Source organism: Opisthocomus hoazin, chromosome 6 (genome assembly GCF_030867145.1).
Source record: "Opisthocomus hoazin isolate bOpiHoa1 chromosome 6, bOpiHoa1.hap1, whole genome shotgun sequence".
In the NCBI taxonomy this organism is placed as follows: Eukaryota; Metazoa; Chordata; class Aves; order Opisthocomiformes; family Opisthocomidae; genus Opisthocomus; species Opisthocomus hoazin.
Genome location: NC_134419.1, coordinates 75,750,218 through 75,760,479, shown reverse-complemented (window position 1 = coordinate 75,760,479; position 10,262 = coordinate 75,750,218).

The window sequence follows — 10,262 nt, the reverse complement described above, 5'->3', positions numbered from 1 at the left end:
CAAGAACCACCTTGTCAGAGTAACAGGAAGAAAATGGCAGCGACAAAAGATAGGAAATCCAGAGTAATTGAAATTACTGTCGGTTATAATTTTACTGAAGTTAAATGTTGCATTACTGTTGTTAACTTTACGTATCCTACAGCTTTCATTCATTCCAATACCCTAAATGTTATTCAAATGTAAGACATTTAAGAAAGAATAGCCATCCAGAACTGAAAACAAAAAAATCCCCCAGCATTTAATATTTCAACATGCATAAAAATAAATTTAATTAGTCACCAATAGAGGGTGGGGGGGAAGAGTGTTACTAAAACTTTATAAAGACAATTATCTGATATAAAAAGCTACTAACAGGACCATTCTGCACTGGACATTATCCAGAAAAAAAATTAAACCTATGTTGCTGCTTCAATACCATCTAATGCTAGAAATTGGCAGAAAAACATCTATTCTATGAATAATAGCTCAACAGTCCCAAAGGACATAAAAACATGAATAAGAAAAAAAAAAAATCTCAAGCCTTTCCAAAATGGTGCTAATGCTCCACTGAAACTTAATTTTATAATTTACTGGCAGTCAAGATGGCAGGAAATAAAATAATCTGCTATATATTCTGCACAACAAACCCCCTGCTTTTCCTGGGAAGGGTAATTATCCCTAAAAAAAAAAAAGGGAAAGAAAAAAATACGACATCTCATATTAAGCTAAAGTCTCATCAAGAAGAGAAAGAGTGCCTCATTACATGTAATTACCAGGGAATTAGAAACATCATTTAACTAAATGAGCGAATAATGCTCAGGATATTGAAGAAACTTGCCTGCACTTCTGCAGAGCACTCTAAGTCCCATTACAAAAATTGCACCTCTTTAATGGAATAATTTTAGGCCTTGTCTGCCTTGCTTTAAAAATAAAGAGCCTCAGAGAGGCAGAAAGAGGCTGAAACTACCATAAACAACTGTTGAAAAGAGCTGCAGAGCAGGAGTAGTCTCTACTGGATACCATGATTTAAAATGACTCATAATCTAACATAATCATGAAAATTAAACCTAAGGACTTGGGTGGGAGGATGAGAGAGAGGGAGGGAAACGAATTACCCTTTTTAATTGTACTTACTCAAGACTACAATGTATTTATAATTATACATCATAGATAACGGGTGAAAGATTCTAGGTTAAAGGTAAATCTACAGCGGGATGAACGGCTGTTGCATTAGAAGCCAGCTCAAAAAAAAAAACCATACCCGCTGATAGACACTTACTGTCCTGCAATGCCATTTTTTTCTAATGGTACAGCGTTACTAGGGGAATTAATAACGGCCATGATAATGCATTACATGCAAATGACACGAACCACAATCTCTATTTTAGGAAGACCATATCTGCCCGTAAAGGTGATTCTGATGCTGTAGTAACAAGTAAAACCTGGAAAATATTATCTGCCACCATTTTGACACAGATGTTGACCTTGTGCCAAGAGAAACAAGGTTCTCCTCGCTGATATTAGCCAGAGGAACGTCTCCAAGCCTTACAGCAAGTCATCCCACTGAAAAGATCTCTCTGGAGTTCAAAAGGTTTTGGTCGGGGTTTGAATCCTGGTTCCACATCACTCCGTGAGGAGCTAAGTAACCGAAGTGACATTATAACAAAGTCCCACCAAAACACCTTCAAGTGAACGCACAGGAAAAGCACTGCTTTTTTTTTTTTTTAATAAAATGTCCTTAGAGAAATGAAAAATGCAGAGAAGTAAAACAAGAAATACGAGGATACATACAATGCATCATCTGAAACACGTACGCTTCTTCTATTAACGTTTTCAGCCTTCATTTGCTTCTCTCCACAGAAAAATGTCCCTCTCCATAGAGTTTCTAGGGAAATAAGGGTGGCTTTTTCTTTACCGTAAACAGTTCCACAGCAGAACAAGATGTTAGCACAGCAGATACTGGAATAAGAGGAAGAAAAAGGAACTATAGCCCCAAAGTGTGGAATCTGGACATCTCTGCTGGGTAAAGCAGGACATCAGAAAATTGATGATTTTTGCTGCTTTTGAGATCATAAACATTTCAGACTGCTCGCATAGGCTTGGTTTGCAATCAGAACAGCAAACAACATGTTTGTTTGGGGTTTTTTTGTTTTAGTTTGGGGTTTTTTTTTAGTTTGGGGTTTTGACAGTGATTTAGAAGACAGTCTAGAAAACGCCTTGTGAAAACATCGGGGTTTTATTCAATAGTTCAGTATGTCTGCCACTCAGAAGTTGTATTTGAATTATTTCTGACTGTAGGAATAGAGGCTTAATGAAATGTTAAATATTTAAACAAACAAAAAAAAAATATCAGTAACATAGGGAGTGTAAACAGCATTATTTGGAAACCAGTGAAATTTCCAGAAGGTGAAAGAAGTAAGATAGCCACCTACAACACCAGAGAAGGAACTGGTTGACAAGCAGTGTGCAAGTCTTTTGATGCTGAACCAAAAGCACGGCTTGGACCTTCGGAGCAGTGCAGCTTGCAGGGAACTCCTGGGGTCGGAAGAGGCACGTGATGAGATGCGCAGCAGCAGCCTCCTCCTCCTCCTCCCTGGCAGCTCGGCGGGCACGAGCCCTGCCGCAAAGTCCCCGCACGCTTGAGTCACGCATCCTTATCTGCGGCCCTGAGAGACGAAGCCGTCACGCGGCCGTTTCTCTGCGGGTGAAAGTCATGCCAAGGCTTTTCAGCCGCATCCCAAAAGTTTCCGTTGCTGTTTAAACATCGCCCAACACAAAGCAACGGCGAACACAGCCCTGAAGCACACGAGGGGCGTTCAAAACCAATGGGAATAAAACGGGTGGGCTGTGGCCTTTTGAACCTGTCTGATCGAACCCACCCCGCAGCGGGTGAACCCTGACCACACCAAAGGCTCCGCAGCCTCAGCTACTGCTTACAGAAAAACCAGGGTTTTATCCCGCATTTGGACGCTCGCAAACAACGGCCAAAATAGGTTTCATCCTATGCTGGACTGATCAAGATATTGTATATAATGGATACTTCAGCAAAACGCATTGTTCTTAGAAAGTAATTGCAGAAAGGTACTGGAGGGTCTTCACCTTAATTGATTTTTTTTTTTTATTCCAGTTTCCTAAGGAAATGAGATTCGTGCAATGAGATTGTCTGTGTCTGTCTGCCCGTCCCCCTCTCATCTCATCCCCCTAATAACTCTGGAGCCGATTGACCAATTACAACTGAGTTTGACAGAGGAAGGAGGTCTCAGAGATATCAAATTCCCGTATCCCTCATGAAAGCAGGCAGCCAAGCAGAGGAGACAGCCTTTGATAACGTGCCCAGGAAGGAAGGGCCAGGAAATCTACCTGGGAAAAGATTCTTCCTGATTGGGGAAGATTTTAAGTCTATACTTTATTTCTCAGATGTCTAAGGAGGAACAACCACAAAACCCAACTACATAGAAAACCAGACTTTGTTCTGCAACTCGCTGAATTACTTGTTCACTATTTAGGTAAATTCAGTTTTTGTATGGACAATCTCCAGACCAATACAAGAAGAAAGAAAACACAAGAGGAGATCAGGAAAGAAATATGACTTTGCTTTGCAGCCTCCATATTGATTTCCACCTCCATTAAAAAAAAAAAAAATTCCAAAAATTTCCTTCCCCAGCCCATCCTTAAAAATCTCACTTCGAACTCCATTATCTGCCTAATTAAATTTTGGATGTATAAAACTGTTAGGCCCATCTTTCAGGAGACTGTACGCTTTAATCGCAATTACATGCTGCATATTTCATGATATATTTCTTTTGCGTATAATTAGGAATAAAAAATGTAATCCCAAAAAGATGTTTAATAATTTAAATCCTGAGGATTTGATTAAAAGCATTCAAGGATTGCAAATGACAGGGAAAGAACAGTGACTCCATTATAACCAAGGGAAAAATTCAAGGACTTTAAGCACTACTTTGATTTTTCAAACCAAGCACCATGATCTTAAAAACAAAGATTTTAAACAGGAATGGACAGATACATTTCCCCGGGTATATTCCTGCCATTTAATTTGTGGCACAAGACCGAGGTTTTTGCACAGAAGGCCAGATGTTTACTTTTAAAAGTTTATCTACAAATATTTCTCACAATGTTTCCCCTTAGCAGAAGTGAAGGTACTGTGGCAGAGCAGGGCGCTTATCTTACCACTCCGGCAGCACCACCTTCCCGCAGTCGTGTGTTTGCAGGCCACCACACAAAATCTTCGCACGAAGAATCAAACAATCTCAACATAAAAAATATAGATGGAAGAAGCCAGTCATGTTCTCAAAACACGTAATGTACAAATACAAGAGTTATTTATACATCTTATTAGAGTCTGTGTCACCAGCTGGCATCTTTAAATGATCCAGAGGATGGTATGGATTATCAGCAGCACATAAAAAATTAAAAACAGTGACTTTACATATTCAAGCAAATGTCAAAGTATAGGCTATGTGCCGTCACGGGACTGTGAGCAGAGAGACCTCTCCCACTGACAAATACCCCACGTGATTGTTTCCAGGGAAAATATACCTGCAGCTTCTCAACAACTCCATAGCAGCGGACAAGCTTCCTACAACGCACGAAGCCGAAGCTGCGTGTGTAGCACTGCAGCAACTGCAGCCACCGACTCCCCAGAAGAACATGAAATGTCTGTGTGGGACAAGAAAACTGATTTGTCAATAAGAGACATCAGAAACGGAGGGTGTTAGAACACTGTAAAAAAAAATATATATTATTTTTTTTTCTTGATGTCTCCACTCATTTGTCTGCTGCACGGGCTACAGCTGTGCAAATTTTTTTTTGAGCTTTACAAAGCAGATTACAAATTCTTTACTTAATATTTCCTAATAGTCTTTGATTTGCAGGGCCTGAATTATATGTTTTTTCTGCTTAGATAACACTATGAAGAAACACGATGGCACATTTCATTATTATTTTTAAAAGCACAACCTCTGAAAATGCTTGCACTTTCTACTTTCATCCTGCTACATCTATCCTTCACTAAAATAGTAAATAAATCTTTGTACCTCTTTGTGCTACTTAGCACTATTATATATCAACACAACAGTGTATACTGTACCATCATATGAGATAAATTTGCATTTAAGAAGATTCATCTAAGGATCTTCACTCTCCTTTAACAATTTGGTCTCATTTACCTTTACACAGAAGCACTGTTTGTTTGACTGGCAAAAAAATTACATCACAGGAACAAAAAAAAGATTAACTTTAATAACTCCCCACAGTAAGTCTACAGCGGAGGCAAAAAATTAAACCAATTACATGAGCAAGGATTCAAGAAATCTGTTCAAATCCTGCCTTTGCTCTGTGACAAGGAAATTCGCTTCCTTATTCTGTGCCTCTGTTGACATCTGTGGAATGAGAATATTCTTCTCTCTCAACCTTTGCCTGTCTTATCTATTTAGAGAGCAAATTCTGAAGCCAGGATCATTTCTTACAAAGCATCCATGCAGTGCTGAGAATAAGGCAATTGGTGTCTTTGTTGCATTGTTGTCGCTGCAGAACAGCAGTGGTTTGCAGAAAACGCAAGCAGGGAAAAGCAACCCTTGCTTAGTTTAATTCTTGGGAACTCTTTGGCATAAGTGAATAAACTATAGCTTTGGTTTTACTTGAGGCTACCTTGCTCTGTTTTTACCAGAAGAGAATGCAGTGGTTTTCTGTAAGTGGGGAATTGATTAAAATACACCACTACACGCTACGCTGGCACAAGAGTTGTTTAGTGCCAGCTGACGGTGAAGCGAGCTGCAAGCTTAAACTACAATTACTGTAAGACTGATGCAAACAAAATATCTGTACAGCAAATAAGAATCAGCTACTCTGCTTTATTAACCACATACGAGTTCAGAAATGCCTACAAAGTGAATACATACATTGAATTTAAGAAGTACGATGGTCTTGTTTAAGGGGAGAGTTCCGCAGAGCTTCCTCCCAGGCGGAGCTCCCAGCGCCCACCGGCCCCGCTGTGCCAGGGCACGCCGACGGGGCGGGCTGGTAAGCATGGGCTGAGACGAGTCTGCCTGCACACGGTGGTGGTGTGGGACACGGAGGGAAATAAAAGCTTATTTAAGAACTTAAGAGTTCGAAACAAATAGGAATCCCTGCCTCTGTTGCAATAAATGCCAGCTTGCTCTAACAGAAGCAACGCCGGGTGACTGAACGCTCAGAGGCAAATCGAGCGGTGGAACAGCCGTGAGTACAACCAGCACCAGCTTGTCTTCCCTGCCTGAAGACGGAACCGGTTAAAGCTACACCATTCCCAGCGGATGCTTCTCTAACCTGCCCTTGAGAAATTCCACAGATGGAGACACCGCAGCATCCCCAGGCAATTTATTCCTGGGCTTAACCATCCTCAGAAAGTTTTTCCAAATGTCCAGACTAATCTCTGCTGCAATTTAAGCTCGTTATGCCTGGTCCCAGTCCCACTGGACATGGAGAACAGTTTATTCCCTTCCACTTTGCAGGTAATCACAGGAGACTCTGAAGAGCGATCACATCTCCCGTGTCGCTATCGTGCGTTAGCACATTCACATCTTTTCATGCTACAGGAAAACACACGATACAGTAAAAAAGCGCCGCACGCCTAGCCTTAGGAAATCAGACATCTTTCACAGGAAGCGCCTGCAGCGTATCAGCTGTAAGAACATCTGGGCGAGTCCTATATTTGACTTTCCATTTCTAAATTCTACTTATCTAGATTACAAAGTATCACTTCAATACTATTTTGAACAAAGAAGCCTGACGCATTTCAAAGCGAATGCCACGTTGCTGGAGGACTACAAGTTATCAGTTGCATATTGACTAAAAAATTACTAGTGTTGTGGTTATGATTATACTAAACAACATAAAAGCAGCTAATGGTGTAATCACCAGAACAGATGTCTGCTAGTGAAAAGAAATAGGTTCTGCTCCAGATCACTAATACCAATCACCGAAGGTGGACGTGCCATTTAGGCCAACATTTGCAAGAGCATCCAACAGTAGAAACACCCAGCTTTTGGGTATCTCCCTTAACAGACACACCAGCTGAATTACTGCTGAACTGCTGAATTACTGACCACCCTAGCTACAGAAAAACCTTAATTTTCAAGGCAGTAAAATCTACTGGAGGCTTACAAAAGTGTGAGACAGTTAAGGAAGATGGAGCTAGCCATACCTGCACAGCTTTGGAAAGGTCACTCTCCACGGCGTCACCTAAGCCTTTGTGTTCGGGGCTTAGAGTTCAGCTTTGAGCTCAGAGCAGACTGGTTTTGCTCGGGAAAAGGCCCATCTAAGGGACGCATTTTTTCTATATTTATTATAATTGCAGCAGCAGCACAACACTTCACACCTGGGATACAGCAGATCTCCAGACTTGTATGCGGTAACCATACCCTGATTATCTTCAAGCACTGGCCAACAGAAAAAAGTACACTTACCAGCACGCTTTTGTAACATTCAGGGCACAGATGCCACTTGGCTTCCAACACCACAGAGTTACGAGGCTCTTGTGAGAGACAACCCGCGCTATTTTTTCCTGCAAGCAGTCAACAGTGATTGATGACTCTATTAGAATGACAGCTATGACTCCATGTTTTCTGTATGGCCCTCAACACCGTGCAAAAAGCAATGACTTAAGGAGCTTTTTTAGATCTCAGTTCCTCTGATCAAGAGTCAGTATATCCTCTTTGTTCAGCTGCTTGTTATATGGGTCAGAAAAGGCTTGTTTTCGTGATTTATCCAGCTTATGAACCTCTGCTTTGACCTGCATTTCTAGAAGAGAGCTAATAAAAGGAAGATTAATCTGGTAAAAGAAATAGCCCTATTCCAACTGCACATATTCGTACCTAACACACGGACATAGCTGTAGCCCTGACCAACTAATGTTTCTCTTCTCTGTTATGCCCAGTTGTCTCTCAACCTTCTACAGACTCCTTTGTTTCAAGCATTTACATCAAACACCGACTCACCAGAAGGAATTTTCCTACCATTTTTAAGCCAAAATAAACCAGTAAGTTCAATTCATTTCCTCCTACGTGTCTGGGACTACCTTTGTCCACTGAAGCATGCAGATGGCACACCAAGCATTAACAGTTTTCCTTCCCTGATACTTACCAAGGAAAAGTTGCACAGGTGGCATCATTATCATGTGTCTACTTTGTTAACCAAACTATTTGGAATTCCCCTAATTCTTCCTTTGTGTTCCCCTACTTTGTCTAGCTCCTGTTTCACTTTGTTCCCCTCACTTTTACATCGCTGTAACTCCCCACACTACCCTCTCTCTATTTCACATGTTCCTTTCTCCACACCATCACTCAACCACCTTTTCATTAGTCCCAGCCTATTTCTGCCTTCACACATTATTTGGACCCATCCTCACTTCAGCTCTCTTCTCCACAAGCAGGGTCACTGTTGTACTTCTAGGTAATGACAAAATTACTTTTTGTGGGCTCAAGCTTGTATTTTTTAATATTATATTCTCTCAGCAGAGAAGAGATGGAGAAACAACAGATGCTGTGTATATGTTTGTCCTGCAAATATATGGGTATTTAAACCTGCATGCACACACACGTGGTCTGGGATGCTGGAACGCTTGACAGTGTTCTTAACACAAAGTCTGCTGTCTCAGCCCACAGTCACCCCTCAAACCAGCGATTTTGCTCACTATTTCTTTGCCAGTCATTCTCACAGAAACCTTTGGTTCCCACATCTAGGCCCCAGACCCCATGTATCAACTCATTTCTCAAAAAAAAAAAAGAAAGAGAAACCCCAACCCAAACACCAAGAGGTCATCACTTCATAAGCTGACATAAAAAATTCAACCTTTGCCTACATCAGGGTCATGTATCTCCAACGCACAAACGCCACTTAGAATTGGAAGAAACAGGGATGCTGCGCATCTGTCAGAACAGAGGCTGGATGCTACTGTAATGACGGCATTATTCATATTTAATTCTGGAAGATCTTTATTTTTTTTTAAACCTATCAAAAGCACTTTATATCACCAAAGAATCCATATCTAGCTCATGACAAATTATAAAGTATTCCACTGTTTACAATCTCTATCTGGTAACAAGTTTGTTAGCTTGCTGCACACAAAGAGCCCAGCTTCCCCTCCATCACCACCTTCTTTCAAACTTTACTACTGTTGTTGGCAATTGTGTTTTCTTAAAGGTAAAAAAGTACTCCCACAGGCTAAGCAGGCACTAATAACTCAGAAGTTGGAAGCATGACTCCAATCACCACTCCAAAATACCCACACCTGAATCACCTCTGATAAGCCCCACAGGAGTTTTGCTCTGTCCCTCCTCACTATCCACTACGAAGTGAATACTTCAGTATTAAATACTTGCCAAACACCAGACACCAGCTACTATTAAGAAAGCAGTCTGACAGTCTGTTCTGCAAACGGAGTCAGATGAGATAGCTTTTAGTAGTGGTATTAATCAGAAAGCATTTATCTCTATTTCCCCAAGCCAGTCAGGAATGTGCAACATTGAATATACTGTATTTAGTAGTGGATGGATCTGCAGGTTTAGTCTCCTGAGCAGATCTACATTCCTGCTTAGAAAAAACAAACACACAGTCTCTAAGTTGTTTTTCTAATACTACTTTCCCAAGAAATTTTTTATTTGTCCAAGTTCAAGTATCTTCTCACACCTACACCCCACCCAAAATCCTCAAGAGGCTGATACAAAATCTGATTACAAATTAGACTTGTTACTAGCTGGCAATAAGGAAACAAGACATCCACAGAAACAGCACATTTTCGTGGGTTTTGTGGCCAGAATGACATTTCCACTCTTGGGAAACTCCTTTTTTCTACCTTTCCACTTGTGTTACTCCATAAACCCTGGGCTATCAGGTCAGATCTGCAGATTTGGAACAGACCACTCAGCTACAGCCTGAAACTCTACATTTTTTTTTCCCCCTCTACCCTCAATTCTTCCCAAGCATCATTAATTTTAGACTTGTATGCAGTACGTGGGGAAAAAAGAAAAAAACACAACAAAAAAACACACCACACTAACAGTACCACATGGTTCAAGTTCCTTCCTCCAGAAACAGTTAATGGTTCTCCAGTAATGATCAAACAAGCACACCTAATACAACTTCAGGCTTTCACAGCCCTGTGAAAACATTGCCCAGAGAGTCAGCGTCTCCAGGTAATGAAGAAACTCCCAGTTTACCTCCCCAGGAAAAGACCAAAGGTTCAGAAATTTCCTGTCCGGAAGATCTAGAATGCAAGAATTCTT